A 17,373-nucleotide genomic window follows, 5' to 3' on the forward strand; every position below is an offset into this window, starting at 1 on the left:
GATTCTTTTTTTTTTAAGAACAGGTTCTCTCTATGAGGGATTTACCAAAATAAGTTATAAGTAAAAGGTGTTCATGAGGAAATTGAGAACCCCTGATTTAATCTAACAGTAACAACCGGTTCTCGGGATTAAAAAATTCCAAGAACAGGTTCTTTCGAACCGGTGCGAACCGGCTGAATCCCATCACTGCCTCAGGGTCTCCTTCCGTTGGCCAATTCCCCGAAGAGTATCACCTTGGGCAGGCGGGTGGGCTCCATCCTTGCCACATGTCCCGCCCAGCGAAGTCGGTGCCGGAGGATGGTGGCCTCAATATTAGGGAGGGCTGCTCGTGTTAGGACTTCGTTGTTACTTACGCGGTCCTCCCACCGAATTCGAAGGAGCTGCCTTAGTTTTGACTGCTGGAATCTCTCAAGACATTTGATGTTGCGTCGGTAGAGGGTCCATGTCGTACAACAAGGTGGAGAGTACCACGGCACGAAAGACAGCTATCTTGGTAGAGATGGAAAGACCGTGGTTGTTGAAAATGCGGTGAGCATGTCACCCATAGGCTGAGTGGGCTGCCTATATCCTGTTCTCTATGTCCTTGTCACAGTTAACAGTGTTTGATAGGATGCTTTCCAGATAGTTGAGGTGGTTCACACATTTCGCGGGGCGCCCGTCGATGTTGATGTTGGCGAGCACGTTGTTTGGTGAGGGTTGTGCCAAGATGTCAGTTTTTTCCGTGTTAACCTGCATGCCAAAACGCTGGTAGGCACCCTGGTACAGATTAGCTGTTTGTTGCAGATGTTCTGTGCTCTGGCTTAGGGTGGCGCTGTCATCAGCAAATTGAAGTTCGTGAACTCGTGTGGTGATTGTCCTCGTCTTAGCTTAGAGTCGGGCAAGGTTGAAAAGCCCACCGTCCAGACGGTATCGAATATCAACTCCTGGGGCTTCTTTGGGGATTTCATTGAGCATGGCGGCAACGTATAGTGAGAAGAGGGTTGGGGCAAGGACACAACCTTGTTTCAGGCCGCCGGAGATGGAGAAAGGTTCTGATAGGGCCCCTTGGTGAAGCACTCTTCCCACCATGCCATCATGAAGAGAGCGGACCAGCGATATGAAACGGTCTGGGCAGCCGAGGCGGGCCAAAACTTCCCACATGCGGGTCTTGGTACTTTGTCAAAAGCCTTCCGGAGATCCCAGAAAGTAAACATGAGTGGTTGTTGCTGTTCCTGGCTTTTCTCTTGCAGCTGGCGTGCGCAGAACATCATGTCTATTGTGCCTCTGAATGGGTGGAAGCCACATTGGGATTCTGGTAGAATGGCTTCAGCCAGCCGGAGAAGCCGCTCGAGTAGGATGCGGGCAAAGAATTTTCCAGCAGTGCTTAGGAGGGAGATACCCCGGTAGTTGCCACAATTCATCCGGTCACCTCTTTTAAAGATGGTGACGATGTTAGCATCTTTGAGGTCAGTTGGAACGTCCCCGGTCTCCCAGATCCGGAGGAACTGTGTCATTAGGCGAGTCTTTAGGGTCTGTCCTCCATGGGTGTAAAGCTCGCAGGGTATGATGTCAGGTCCCGGAGTTTTACCAGGTTTGAGGCTTTGCAAGGCTTTGTTCAATTCATGGAGCGAGGGTGGAAGGGACATCCAGTGTTGAATAGGGGCCTAGAGGGTATTTCTTAGAAGATCGTTTGGAGTGGTGGAGTGGTCATTAAGGAGGTGTTCAAAATGGGCCTTCCATCGATTGAGAATATCCTGTGGGTCAGTGAGGATTGTGATGCCATCGTTGTCCTTTAGGCCGCCCACCGATGAACTCGTAGGGCCAAAGATCTCTTTGCTTGAGGCATAGAACTGACGCATGTTTCCTTGGTCAACGTAATTCTGGATTTCTGTTGCCTTGTCTTGCCACCAGGTGTTTTGGATTTCACAGAGCACCCTTTTGCAGGTCTTCAAAGGTTCTAGGTGCCGTCTTCTGTTGTCCTGAGAGGGGTGATTCTCAAAGGCATTGCGTGTTTTCCTCTTGTCCTCTATAAGTTGGGATATAGCAGTGTCATTTTCATTAAACCAGTCTTGATTTTTCTTTCTGGCAAACCCAAGTGTTTCCTCAGCAACGGATGTTATTGCCACTCGGAGGGTGGCCCAGTGGTCTTCTATTTTCTCCAAAGTGGGTGGGTTGCTGAGATGGAAGTGAAGAGCTTCCTGATATCTTTGAGATATCACAGGATTTCTAAGTTTTATACAGTCAAAATGACGTTTGGCTGAGTTTGAGTTGGCCCTTCTTGGCCGATACATCACTATATTGAGGCGAGTGATTAGTAGACGATGATCCGTCCAGCAATCATCACCGCCTGGTGGGAAGACGGAACAGGGTGTTAGTGACCACCAGTTCGTGCTCAGCGCAGAGACCGAGGAGGAGCTGACCGTTAGCATTGCAGTTCCAAGTGCTGTGGTGGCCAATGACTCCACTCCAGAGGCGGTGGTCACGACCCACTCTGGCATTGAAATCTCCGAGAATCACAAGTTTATCGTGTCTAGGGATGGAGCGGATGGTCTGGTGCAGGAGGTCGTAAAAAGAATCCTTGATGTCGTCGTTGGAGTCAAGGGTAGGGGCATACACTGAGACTATGGAGAGGAACGTGTCACAGATGAGTGGAATCCGAAGGGTCATCAGGCGTTCACTGACGGATGTCGGTAAAAGGTTGTGCTGCTCCACGATCCGGGGTTTGATGGTAAAACCAACGCCGTAGATACGGGACGCGGCAGGGTCCTTGCCTTACCAGAAGATGGTGTATCTATCGCCCTCTCACTATCACAATCCAGAGTGATAACAGCCACCTTCCCCTTCTCCTTCCACTTGCAACATTTCCTCACGTTTTCTTTGTCTTCTGAATTTTCTTTTTTTTTAATTATATCTTTTTCCTCTTGTAATTTTCTCCCCTTCTTCCTCTCCTTCCTCTTCCTAATACTTAAAAAAACTCTTGACACTTTTGCCTCCCCGTCACCTTCCACAAGCAATCGATATTTCCTCACGTTTTCTTCATCGCATTACCTTTTTTTCTTTCCCTATCTCTTCTCTGTACCTTTTCACCTTTCTCTTAGTAATATCTTTTAAAGGGATATCAGGCACTACCACCAGGTGGTGGCCGAGTGGTCAGCGGGCGAGCGTGGTGAGACGGTGGACCAAGGTTCGAGTGCCATCGAAACAATCTGATTTTTCAAGCCATCGCAGAGTGGTGGAAGATTATCCACACGTTGCCCAGATCTTCAGTTATTCCTAACTTCAGCGACTTCGTTCAAGAGGACCACCGGGGGGGCATGGACCAAGTAAGTCATTTATCACGGCACCCACTTAAATAAATATTCGCTTGAGCCACTAACGGGTTGGGGGCGCCCGGGAGGCCACTCAGGAAAGCTACAGGTGCTATGGGCACCACGAAAAAAAAAAAAAAGCCTCCACATGCAACATTCTCCCACATTTTCCTCCTAACATTACATTCTTCCTCCTCTCATCTTTCCGTTTGCCCTCCTTCCCTTCTTAATCTTCTTATCTGCCTCCCTCACATCCATCATCCTGGCTGTAATACTTTCCGTCAACAAGGCTTCTAAGATCCCTCCCCTACCCACAACTTTTTGCTCCCGCCAACCATCTTACCTCTCTTACCCTTTCGTCTCCCTTCTCTCCCCTCTCTACTTTTGTCTCTAATCCCTTTCGTTGATCAAGCTTCTAATAATCCTTCCTTATCCTCCATCTTAATTTTAGGGAATAGGTAAGACGACACCTACCGAAACGGGCGTAAGCCACTCCCGGCGAGGAAATACGGGAAACGAGGAGGGCGCTGCAAGCCCACCAAAGACCCTTTCCGTGTCCTAACTTTCCGTTTTCCTATTGTCTCATCAACACCAGAGAGTAGTTCGGCATGCTCTCTAAAGACATTTCCTCCTACTTGCCAAACCACACTACAAATACGCAACACACTCACCATTCACCAAAAATTTATAAAATATTTCAAAATAAAGGTATGGTAAATTTGGGGGCCTACGCTGTAGCAACGCGTGGCCTCGGTACTCATCTCCGTGACATTGGCCATTGAGCCTGTGGTGGGAGAGAGCCCAATACCCCGGGACAAATAGGTAACGAAATGATACCGGCCTCGGAGTCCCCGTCTGGGGAGGAACCACAAATGCCCCCAGAGCGAACTCCCATTTTGTTTTCAACCTGAGAGGTGTCTTGGTAGCTCTCCGAACTTTCTCTTTATTAATTCTGCAACATTCGCGGTCTTCGTTCTGATTTCCTTTCTATGGAACACCATCTCTCCTCCTCTAAACCTCACCTTCTCTTCCTCACCGAAACCCGGGTCACGGGGGCTACCAACAGCAGTCTCTACTCTGTTCCCTCGAACTATCTCTATCCTAACTTTCATTTCAAAGCTGGATGTTGCGTCTATGTACGCAACGACATCACTTGCTCCTTGATTCTTTGGAATTTTCCACCCTCTGACTGAACAGTGTCCCCTTTCTGCAGGATACTATAACTAAATCTCGGCCCCTTCCTTTCCTAGAGCTTCTTCCGATTTGGGTTGGTAGCCTCTGTAAACATCTCTACACGGAAATATTGATAATTGAAGCATTTTACATAAAATATATAAGTGTAAACATACATATTTTTCAATGTATAATCACGAATAAAATGGTTGATTGAAATGCAAATATAGGTATAATTGGGAACACAGCGTGAGTGAAAGGGTTGGCATCCCTGTGCGGCCCGTGTTTCCACAAGGCCTACGAGAGGGGAGGCCTAGGGGATGGGGAGTGACGTCAGCGTCCCTTGGTTTCCACCTCTCCCCACGCACTCAGCCAGGAGTCCACATGTGCCCGGTGCTGTCACTTCTCTGCCCTTCGCTACCATCCCGTCAAGCAAGGAGCCAATAGAAAAGTGATCGAGCCCCATCTGAGCTATAAGAAAAGACTACTTTCTTAAGTTAATCAAGGTGTGTTGACACGTCAAGGGTTAAAAATCATGATACAACCCCGAAGTCTTAAACAATATTTCAAATCATTATTTAAAAACTTTTGCCGATTCATATTAGATCAAATACGTTTCATTATAATTCCTGGATCATTTACTACTATATTAATGAGAGAAAAGCAGAACTGACGCATAAAATATGCGAAGGGGCTGACGAAGATGTGCCTATCTCGACCCCTTGCCAGATTCCAACAATTTCGCCCTCCAACACCTTTCCTTCCTCTCCGGAGGGAACCCTTCGAGTATTATGGTAGGAGAAAATGGCCGAAAAGGTTCTACAGTCCTCTCCTCTTATTGCTTCTATGCTATGTATTCTTCCCATCCCATCCATCTTTCCTCTGTAACTCCCTCTCCACTTCCTTTCTTTTTCGCTTATTTTCCAATTTCTCCCCAATGACAACAACTCTTGTCTAATAAATTTATACGACCTTTCTCCCTCCTGAACCTTCCAAAGCTTTGCCAAAGAGTCCTATAGTTCGCCTAAGGGAGTGTAAGATGCTGATCAGTGCACCCGGTGCGTGCAAAGTGCTGTGCATGTGTTAAGCAGTGCGTGATGTGTGTGTCGAGCAGGGGTGAAGGTTGCGGTAAGAAGAGCTAGACCAACGGGCAAAACAAAAGAGTAAAATAATATCCACGAAACTTGCTGCTTCTACGGAGAAAAAAAACAGAGGAGTGCATGTAGAGGGAAGGTGCGAGTGAGGGGGGGCAGGACCATTTACGGACTTAATATGGCCTTGGCAATAGTTGGAAAAGCCGCCTCCTTGGCAATGATATTTAAATGGGGAGGGACAGACAGGGCGCACAAGGTTATATGGCGGATCTGGCACCCAGACCCCTCATAGATACGCCACTGTTTTATCTTCTGCTTGGTATACTATGAGATAACCTATTATCTATACCCCGGAAAAAAATAGCTATGTCCGAAAAATGGGCCCCACAGAGAATGGGCCCCGGGCAAGTCCCTATTTCTTTTCTTTTCTTTTCTTTTCTTTTTTTAGTGCTACATATACTGTAGAGCCAACAGGCTTTCTTGAGGGGCCTTTTGGACGAACCAACCCCGTTAGTGGCGCAGGCGAACTTTATTGTAGTGGCTGCCGTGGTGTATGACTTGTTAATGATGTGTGTGTGTGTGTGTGTGTGTGTGTGTGTTCGAGAGAGAGAGAGAGAGAGAGAGAGAGAGAGAGAGAGAGAGAGAGAGAGAGAGAGAGAGAGAGAGAGAGAGAGAGAGAGAGAGAGAGAGAGAGAGAGAGAGAGAGAGAGAGAGAGAGAGAGAGAGGACAGAGATGAAGGGAGGCGGAGAGGAAGGAGGAGTGAGGAGAGGAGTATATAAGTGTAGTGTTACTATCAACCGTAGTTAACTTTGCCCGCAAGCAGTAACTTATAGCTTCTAATGAGCTGATCTACAAACCAATTAATGATGGGATATAAAAAAATGTATTCGCACGATTAAAAGAAGAGAAAGAAGAAGAAGAAGAAGGAGAAAATAACAACAACAACAACAACAACAACAAAGAAAAATAATAAGAACAAGAACAAGAACAAAAAGAAAGATAAAAATTGAATAAAAAATGAGAGGAAAGGAGAAGAAAGAAGAAAAAAAGAGGAGTAGGAGGAGTAGAAGGAGGAGGAGGAAGAAGAAGCGGATGAAGAAAAGAAGGTGAAGGAGAAAAATGGGAGGAAGAGGAGAAGGGGAAACCAGGTGAAAGAGAAAGAATCGGAAAGAAGGGAACCAAAGTAGATTAGAGACGGGCATTTAGAGGAAGAAAAAAATAAATGCCAAAACTCACCAAGAAGAGAAGGTGACAGCAGGATTCTTACCTCGAACCTGCAGGCGCTCCCTCCCTCCCCTCTCCTTCCAACAGATGTTCCATGACCCCACTTGTGTCAATGACCCTTAACTTCATGACGTAACCACCGCAGAATGCGCCGGGATACTTTCTCTCTTGTTCCTCCTTCCCTCCCTCCCTCTTTCTCTCTCCCACTCCAACCTGCACCATTAAACTCTTCTCGCTTCTTCATCCTCTACTTTTTTATTCTTATGTCTCTCTCCTCCTTTCCTTCATGCGTTAATATCATATCTACATGTATTATATTGTATTACTTGGGTTCCTCTTCCTCTTTCCCCATCTTCCATCCTTAACACTCTCCCTTCCTCTATTTCCCAGTTATCTTCTCTCTCTCTCTCTCTCTCTCTCTCTCTCTCTCTCTCTCTCTCTCTCTCTCTCTCTCTCTCTCTCTCTCTCTCTCTCTCTTGCAGGCACTTATCAATATCAAAGTCTATATATATTGCACGCCATGATTTGTTTTAACTTGCTTTCATTTCACCTCTTCCTTCCTTTTCACGTTTTCCCATTCCTATGCGTATCATGCCCCTCTCTCTCGTTTATCATTCAAGCATTCCTCCCCCTACTGCTCAACCTACGCTATTTAAACCTGGGTTCACTCTACCTCTCAAACGTCCCTCTCTCATTTCTGTCCCCTGTTCCTTATCTCCCGTTCCTTTATCCTCATCTCCTTCAAATATATCTTATCACTAACACTATATAACCTTTCCTTCCTCCATTCATTTATTTTCCTTCCTTCCTTCTATTTTTTCTTTCCTTCCCTCCTTCCTTCCTCTCTTTTCTTCCTTCCTTCTTCCTTCCTTCCTTCCTTCCTTCCTTCCTTCTATTATATTCTTGGGCCAACTCTGCACATCTAGTATCCGAACTGTCATTCCCCGGGTACGAAAGCTTCCACAAAAATCGAAAGCACAAGAAAGGAGGAGGAGTAATTTGCTACGTAAAAAGAACGCTCCCTGCCATAAAAATAGACAAACAGGACGCAGAGAAATACGATTCCGTCTATGTGGAAATAACCGCGAATAATAAGAAACTAACACTTGCGACCGTATACAGGCCTCCAAAACAACAGGCAGCAGACGACACTGCCCTGTACGAAGAGCTTCATTCTTTAACACAAAGCAAAGAAGCAATAATAATTGGGGACTTTAATTGCCCTAACATTGACTTGGGACAATTGACTGGAGATCAAGAGGGTAACAGGCTTAAAGAGATGGTGGAGAGGATTCGTTCCTCACTCAAGTTGTAACTCAACCGACAAGAGAAAACAATCTGCTGGATCTGGTACTAGTAAGTGACCCCGACCTCATTCGCGACTGTGAAGTCGGTGAGAAAATTAATGGTTGCGATCACCACTTAATCCGTTTTAATGTCAACATAGGTCACAAACTCGTAGACAATCCGTCAGTGATACCAGACTACATAAAAGCAAATTTCAACTTTGCCCGTGAGCTGCTTCCCCCTGCGACCTGGGACCAACTTAACCTCACCGACAATACAATCGACAACCCGTGGAACGCCTTCAAAAATAAGCTTTTGGGGGCAGAGAAGGTTACAGTGCCTACGAAACCCAAGCGAGTAAATGGTGCCGTAGATCCACCGTGGGTGACAAGATAAATAAAAAGGGAAGTAAACTAATAAAAAAAAAGGAATTATAACCTAATGAAAGAGAATGACACGGCTGAAGCCCGTACACAGTACCACAACGGCCTCAGAGCTTGTCGCACCCTTACTCGGAGTAGTAAACGCAACTATGTAAAACAAATAGCGCACATCAAGACCAACTCCAAAATAATTTTCACATACATCAGATCGAAAAAGAAAGTAAAATCCAATATTGGTCCCCTGACGGACGAGACTGGATCTGTAACTCAGGATAGTACACAGATGGTCAGAATCTTCAACAGTAACTTCGCATCCGTATTCACAGTCGAGGACATCGAAACCAGTCCCGAGGGCTCTGACCCGCCGAAGGGGATCACGCCCCTGGAAATTGAATCAATATGTGACCAAGAAGTGAAAAAGTACTTGGACAAACTCGACACGAACAAGTCAACGGGACCCGACAGTTTGTCCCCGCGGTTATTAAATGAGCTTAAACAGCAAATACTTTAGCCACTCACTAACATATTTAACCGGTCAGTACAACTGAACAAGGTCCCAGAAGACTGGAAGATGGCGAACGTAACACCGATTTTCAAAAAAGGGGACAAAAGCGTTGCATTAAACTACAAGCCCATAAGTTTGACATCAGTGGCAGGAAAAATACTCGAGAAGATTATTAGAGACAAACTTGTCAAGTTTCTAGAAGACAATAATATAATCTTCGACACCCAGCATGGCTTTAGAAACAAGCGCTCCTGCCTAACGATTTTATTAGACTTCTTCCAAGGTATATATAAGAACTGAGATGCCCACATCCCCAGCGATGTTATATACCTGGACTTTCAGAAAGCCTTCGACAAGGTACCGCACGAGTGACGAACTTAAGAAACTGCACTCGGCGGGCAATGGAGCCAATTTGATCGCGTGGATAAGAGATTGGCTCACCGGCAGAAAACAACGAGTACTACTCAACGGACAGCCTTCCGATTGGCTTCCAGTCACTAGTGGAGTGCCTCAAGGGTCAGTGCTTGGACCCATTCTCTTCATCATATATATCAACGACCTAGAATCAGGACTGAAATCCACAATATCGAAATCTGCTGATGACACCAAGGTGGGTGGAAAGGCCCTCACAAAGACCGACTGCGAAATCATCCAGAAAGACCTCGATCACATTATCGAATGGTCGGAAAAATGGCAAATGTCCTTTAATGTTGACAAATGCAGTCATGCACATTGGGTCCAGAAATAGTAACCACACATACATCATGAATGGGAAACCTCTGCAGGCGATGCAGGAGGAAAAAGATTTTGGGGTCACTATCAGCAGTGACCTGAAACACGCGTATCACCGTAAAAAAGCATATAACAAAGCCAACGCTATGCTCGGGTTCATAGCGAGGAACTTCGAGTGTAAAACGCCAGACGTGATGTTATCCTTGTATAGTTGCATGGTAAGACCGCACCTTGAGTATGCAGTACAGTTCTGGTCTCCTAATTACAGAAAGGACATTGATTTACTGAAAAGGATTCAACGACGCGCCACGAAGATGATTCCAACCTTAAGGGCTCAACCGTACGAGGAACGACTCAAGCGACTCAATCTCTTTACATTGGAGAAAAGACGCCTACGAGTACCTAACGTCGATTCCTCCAAATTCCTTGAACTGCAACCCAACTCAAGAACTAGAAATAACGGTTTACCCATTCAGTCGAGTCGATGTAACACAGACATTGGAAGGAGTTTCTTTTCAAACCGAGTTATCCGCCACTGGAACAATCTTCCCACAGAAGTAGTAAATGCGAATACCATCAACTCCTTCAAATATCGAATCGAATCTGCTCCTCAAGCCCCAAGTGGCTGTCGAGTAAATTAAATCACCAAAGCGGGCAACCTCGTAATGAGCCAATAGGCTTTCTGTTGCCTGCATTTTCATGTTTCCACGTTTCCATGTTTCCTTCCTTCCTCCTTCTTCCTGCCTTTCTTTCTTTCTTTCCTTCCCTCCTTCCTTCTTTCCTTTCTTCTATTCTTTTCTTTCTTTTCTTCCCTCCTTCCTTCCTTCCTCTGTGCCCATGCCGATCACGATCCTCCTCTTGCCTAACTATCCGACACGTCAGGCCTCCCACACCTTCCCCCTTTTCCAGGTTCTCCCTCCCTCTTATCCCCTTGTCGCATTCTTCGTCATGCCTCTCGCTGTACCCAACCAATCTCTACCTTTACTTCTTCACCTTCTTCTGTCTCTTCTCCATTAAAAGTCTCTCTGTCTGTCCCTTTCTATTACCCTTCCCTCACCCTGTCCCTTCCACTTCGGCTCATTTACCTCCCATCCATCTCTTCCACGTGCCCCTTCCACTCTGTTCTGTTCCATCCTATACGAACGGCACTGCTTTCACCTTCGCTCTTTTACTTCCAGCTTTGCCCCATCTAAACCCTCTACCCTTTCCTCTCCATCATCATCCACCGTTCCCTTCCTCCCGTACTCAATCCCTCCCCCCTCCACCGTGCCTCTTCCTTCACCCTCACCCCCTCTTTTTTCTCTCTCTCTCTTTTCCCCGTCACGCCCGCTTCTGTACTTCTTTAAATGTTGCACCCTTCCCTCCCCATCCTTCCCTCTTTCCTCCATCACGGTCACGCCACCCTTCCTTGCCTTTCCAAATGCCTCCCTTCCTCCTATTTCATCCCTCTTTTTTCTCATTCTTTCTCTCATATCTTCCATTACTCCTTCTTTTCCCCTTACATGTCACCCCCACATCTATCTTCTTCCCTATTCCCTCTCCAGTTCTTTCTTTATCTCCCCTTTTCTCCGCAGTGTCCCTTCCTTTCCCTCGCCCAATACCCCGCCCATCGCATTCCCCCTCTTCCTCTCCTTCCCACACCGCCCAACGCAGGCACACCTGTAGCATTACCTGGCTCCCCGGCAACTACCTGACGAACACACTCAGGAATCTCGCCACCCACAGTCCCTTTTCCAAGTATGAGCTCCGGTGATGTATAGATAGCTCGTGGTCAAAAAATAACTCAGAGAAATTCAATGTTTTTTTTTTTTTCATCTCACTCACTGGTATTGTCTATTTTATTTGCTTTAATTCTAGCAGTGACACAAACAAGGGAGGAACACTTTTAGTCAGTGCAAGGCAATAAATAAATATATATGATAAATTTTAGAAAGATATCTCTAATGGGCCTTTTCGCCTATTTCACTCATTTATTGTTTTAATAATCCATTTCAACCCCGACAAATTCCGCAGAGATTTCAGAATAATTAGGTATTTACTTTCGGTCAATAAAAACTTTAACAAAAAGCACGTGAGGAAAAACCAGAGCCCGACCAGACAACTTCATGCCTGTACTTATCGGTCTTCAAGCGTTGGTTTTGCTTATATGGATGCGCTGTGGGCGGAGGGGATATTTTACAAAACGCCGGCAAGGTTCAGCTCCTGCTTGGCTCCCGGAAACAGTGATCGGCAACCTCAGCTATTTACATAAACTCCAAAGAAAAAAGTGAGTCAACAATCTCTCTCTCTCTCTCTCTCTCTCTCTCTCTCTCTCTCTCTCTCTCTGCTGCGGCTCCAGTGACTGGCTGGTGAAGGGGCTAGTCACAAGCAGCGCCCATTGAAGGGTCTCCCTCACCCTGTCCAGGTTGCACATGTTCCACGTGTGATTTAAGGACCATCATATTAAGCGATCATTGTGCGCACGTTTACAACTAAGGTTGCTTTCTAGCACGTATAATAAAGTAAAATTTAGGTTTCATTGTAACAAACCAACAAATACAGCACAGTGGATAAAATAATAACAAATAAAATAGCCATTTAATATAACAATGACGTCATTAGTTCTTTTGACACATGACGTCAGACACCCAAGCCGCCGGCACGCCAAATGAGCATGCTCATGTGTGTGTGTGTGTGTGTGTGTGTGTGTGTGCGTGTGTGTGTGTGATGACTGTTCGGCACGCCTCTCTCACCCAGTCTCTAGGCCCGAACCACACAGTGGAACAGCTATAATCGGCGGTGCGCTCACTCACGAGGTAAAATATCAGAGGTCGCAGCATGAAGGGCTTGGGGAACCCTTAACGTCACGGACACGTCATGGACACGTCATTCCTTCTTCATTGTGTGATTGCCTCTGGTCGCGGGCATTCACTTTACTTCAAGAAGGCGGCATTTTAAAAAGCCAATGAGAGTCAAAGGAAGGATCGTTGATCGGAAAGCTCTCTAAATAAGCACAGATTAGTTCTCACATCATTTAACAGCTCCCACTGTGACCTGTGACAAAGCAAACACAATTCCCTCCTGTGTAAAGCCAATTTCCAGTCCAACACAACACCATCACTACAGTCTGCACCACCACCAGCACTGCTCTACACCATAAGATGTGTCTCGAAACTTTTGCGGAAGCTATATACGGATTAAGATTGAATAACTGAACATTTTCTAGGATTCACAAGTAAACGACAAAAAAAAAAAAAAAATCTCGGCCATGAAGTATACACTCTACTACTTCTCATCGCCCCAAACCAACAGATTCAACGACACTAACACCCTTTGCTCTGATTAGTCCACCAACCTACCCTCAACACTCCTCTGTCCACCACCCTTACTAACACTATTCCCAGCACTCCCCTCAATCTATCCACTTCCCTAATCCGGAGTAAATAATCTCAATAGTGAATCATTTCTGTACTTTAACTCCCACCAACCCTTATTCCAGCACTATTCTCTATCCTCACCAACACCACCTCCAGCACTCCCCTCTCTCTATTTACTACTCTCACACAGACTTAGGCCGTATTCTCACACTCTTTCGGCTCGCAACAACTCTTTCCAAAGGCCTCAAAAGAGATAGGTCGGGTTTTTATGTGTTTTTTTTTTTTCACTTTCCTGGTGAAGCCTTGTCAAATTATCACTAGGCCCATGGAAATACTAACACAACCTCTAAGAAAGCCTTATCGAATGTTTGAGAATATGAGCTTTAGTACCGTCAGGAGACTTGTTAATGGGTCACGAGGTCACTGCTGGATAAATAAAACTAGGTTGCAGTAACAAGGGTTTGAAGAGCACCTCAAAAGAATATCAACAACCAACCTCACTCCCAAAATCTCGCCCCATCCATCAAACCCAACCAGCAAAACTTTTCCCACCATCACCGTCACGACCGCCACTCACCCCCCCCCCCCTTCCCCACCCTACCCTCTAAAGCAGGTGTTGTCTAGGGCGTCGCTGCTTCACGCCACGTTGGTAACAATTGAAGGTGATTTGCAAAGAGACGGTAAGAGGATCGACAACGCCTACGACTTCGCACGCTAACGTCTAGTTTTCATCCTGTCATAGGGGGTAAACGACTGATGGTGGTGGTGATATTTTCGTAGAAGTAGAAGTAGTAGTAGTAGTAGTAGTAGTAGTAGTAGTAGTAGTAGTAGTAGTAGTAGTAGTAGTAGTAGTAGTAGTAGTAGTAGTAGTAGTATTTATTATAAGTAGTACTGGAAGTGTTTTTCTTGTGTTTTTCTTTTGCTGTGTAGTAGTAGTAGTAGTAGAAGTAGTATATTTAATAGATGGAGGCCCGTAGTAGTAGCAGTAGTAGTAGTAGGAGTAGTAGGGGTAGGAGTAGTAGCAGTAGTAATAGTAGTAGCTGTTGTTGTAGTTGTTCTAGCAAAATTAATGACAATGACAATGATGATGGAAATGAAGAAAAATGAACGAAAAGGTGATAATGATGAAGAAAAAAATAACAGTGCTTAGTAATTTCTTAGAAGAGAAACAGTTTCAGCCTAACCCTTTAATTCAGGCTTTTCTCTTCAGTCCCTCGAGGCAACAACAACATTCCTGGCAGGTGGGAGGAAGAGTGACATCATCAACCGAAACAGCAGTGACTTCATCGACACGCCATGAGCCTCTCCACCAGTGACAGGCCGCCACGTCAGCGTAGCGTCACCGATGATCTCACCGCCTCGTCACGCCGCCGGCGCCGAGGCACGACTCGTCTGACATTTTACCTCCAAGTAAAGTCTGTGAGCGGCACTCCAATGCGCCTCTGGATCCGGTTATGACTAAAGGGATCACTATTCAAGGTTTTGTTGTATGTGTGTGTGTGTGTGTGTGTGTGTGTGTGTGTGTGTCGGTTGCTGATCCACCCATCGACGAAAGCCCACACTCTTTTGACGAGGTTAGAGAGGCTGGGGTACAGGTGAGAGGTGAAAAGGCACCTGTTATTTGTAACACCAGTATGGAGCTGCTCAAAGCTGGAGGTGAGGCCATGATCCGCGGGCTGCATGCGGTCTTGGCTTCCGCACGGCAATCTAAGTACCATTCCTCCTGACTAGAAGAGGGGGCTGGTCGTCCCTAACTGGAAAGGGAAAGGGGACCGCCAAGATTGCAACAACTACCGTGGTATTATACTGCTCAGTGTGCCAGCCGAGGTGCTTGCCCACCTATTGCTGATGTGGATGCGCAGGCAGCTGCTGAAGCTGCAAAGACAAGAGTAGTCTGGACTCACGCCTGATAAGTCGACAACTGACTATAACCTAGCGCTTAACGTACTGGTGGAGCGTCGACGTGAGTTTCAACAAGGGATGCTTGCTAGCAGCCTATGTTGATCTCAAGAAGGTGTTTGATTCAGTGCATCGCAAGGCACTCGGAGATCTCCTGCTGCTCCCTAGAGTTCCTGCAAGAACTATTGGTTTGCTAACTGGCCTGTATTATGGGACTGAGAGTGCTGTGAAGTGTGCGTGGGGCTTGTCAAGCTTCTTTCCCGTGAATGCGGGAGTGAGTCAGGGGTGTTTCCTTGCCCCATCGCTTTTCAACACTTGTATGGACTGGGTACTAGGCAGAGTTGTGGATCAGAATCATTGTGGAGCAGCTATTGGAAATACCAGGGTCACTGATCTTGTATTTTCCGATGATGAAGTAACCCTAGCGGAGTCGCTGTAGATTCTGGTGATAACTCTCGAGGCACTGCACGAGGAGGCGAAGCCCTTGGGACTTCAGGTGTCCTGGGCCATATATATATATATATATATATATATATATATATATATATATATATATATATATATATATATATATATATATATATATATATATATATATATATATATACATATATATATATATATATATATATATATAGATTATATATATATATATATATATATATATATATATATATATATATATATATATATATATATATATATATATACACATATATATATATATATATATATATATCTATATATATATATATAGCTTCTCGCGAGTCTATATATATATTATCTATATAGATTATATATATATATATATATATATATATATATATATATATATATATATATAATCTATATATATATATATAGTGCAGTTGTCAGCGATCGCCTCACAGCCTAGAGGTCCCAGGTAAGATTCTCGGGCGGAGTGGAGACGGATAGGCAGTCTCTTAGCCCGTGGGCCCTGTCCACCCAGCAGTGAATGGGTACCGGGTATCAATCGGGGGTTCTGCCCCGCCTACCGGGTGTGTGTGAGTGTAATGTTACAACCGAACCCAGGGATCCATCACTTCTGAGCTCCGATTTTTAAGTCGGGGAAGGAACTGGCTGGCGATCGCGAATCGATCACGTGACCAGACGATGGTGAATCCCCCCCCCCCCCATCCACACACCCACACCCACACAGAACACGGGTCGAGCAACAGTAGGTAAACAAACATATTGCAGGGTGTGTGTGTGTGTGTGTGTGTGTGTGTGTGTTGGGGGGGGGGGGGGATTCTTTTTATAGGTTCGTGGTTGTCATAACACACACACACACACACACACACACATACACACACACACATGCTATTGATCACATAGCCATCTGGGCGAGGAACAATACCGGGTCTTGTGTTGGTTCGGAGAAAGGCTTAGTATTGAAGAAGAATTTTTTTTCCCCTAACCCCTGCTCGTACGCTTCTAGAACTCACATGGTCGAAGATAGGTGCCAGGCTAATCGATTTCGGTGAAGGCGTCGCTTTGTTCGTCGTGAATCTTTCTGTAATGGTTGCAATAATCTGGGTAAGTTTTATTGTTTTTACTTTTTTTAAGATTATAAACAACAGCAATACACATTCCTGTACACACTTGTCTAGAATGCACAAGATTGTAAATTATGGATAATTTTACGATTTTCCTTTTTTTTACGTTTTTCTTATTATTAATTAAATAATCGATTCTGTGAGGCATTTTTCTTTTTGTTAATTTTGATGACAACGACATTTCAAACAAGACTTTCTTCCCAGCATGACACGACAAGTTGAACGAGACAATTTGATAAATAACAGTGCATTACAAAGAAAAAAAGTAAGCAAACATTATATCCTGAATAAGAGCTTTGCTTGCGCAAGTGGTCAACTTAATCAAGAGGAAGATGTCTACTACTCATACTGTAAAGCTATTGCACATGGATGTTTCAAATGTTTTTCGTAAGGAGTTCACGTGCAGCACACCTACACAAGTCATTGAGATGCAAAGAAAATACTAACTTGAGTGTCAGCCGTGTTCTCTGACCATACTGATGCGCGTAACATCCTTATAGCTACGCAGTGAGAGGTCATACTTTCTTCACTTTTTTGTCTTACTAATAAACGCCGAGCTCCCTCATTGACATTAATAAGTGCATGATTTAGTAATTTATAGCTCCATTAATAATTGATGAAGCAACCTGTATGATTATATATGCATTGTGGAGTATTGTGACTGGTCTGTGCTAATCTATAACTACGTACGCAACTCACCTTGTATTTAATCAACTGACGTAATCTCTCTGAGGTGACTGTGATCTACATTCTGTTTTGCTTTATAATTAACTATTAGTTCGTGCACTTTTTTTTTCAACGACGTAGATGGATGAGGCTTTCTCGTCACATGTTTTTCTTCATTGACATCGTTAG

This window comes from Eriocheir sinensis, chromosome 33 (genome assembly GCF_024679095.1).
Source record: "Eriocheir sinensis breed Jianghai 21 chromosome 33, ASM2467909v1, whole genome shotgun sequence".
In the NCBI taxonomy this organism is placed as follows: domain Eukaryota; kingdom Metazoa; phylum Arthropoda; class Malacostraca; order Decapoda; family Varunidae; genus Eriocheir; species Eriocheir sinensis.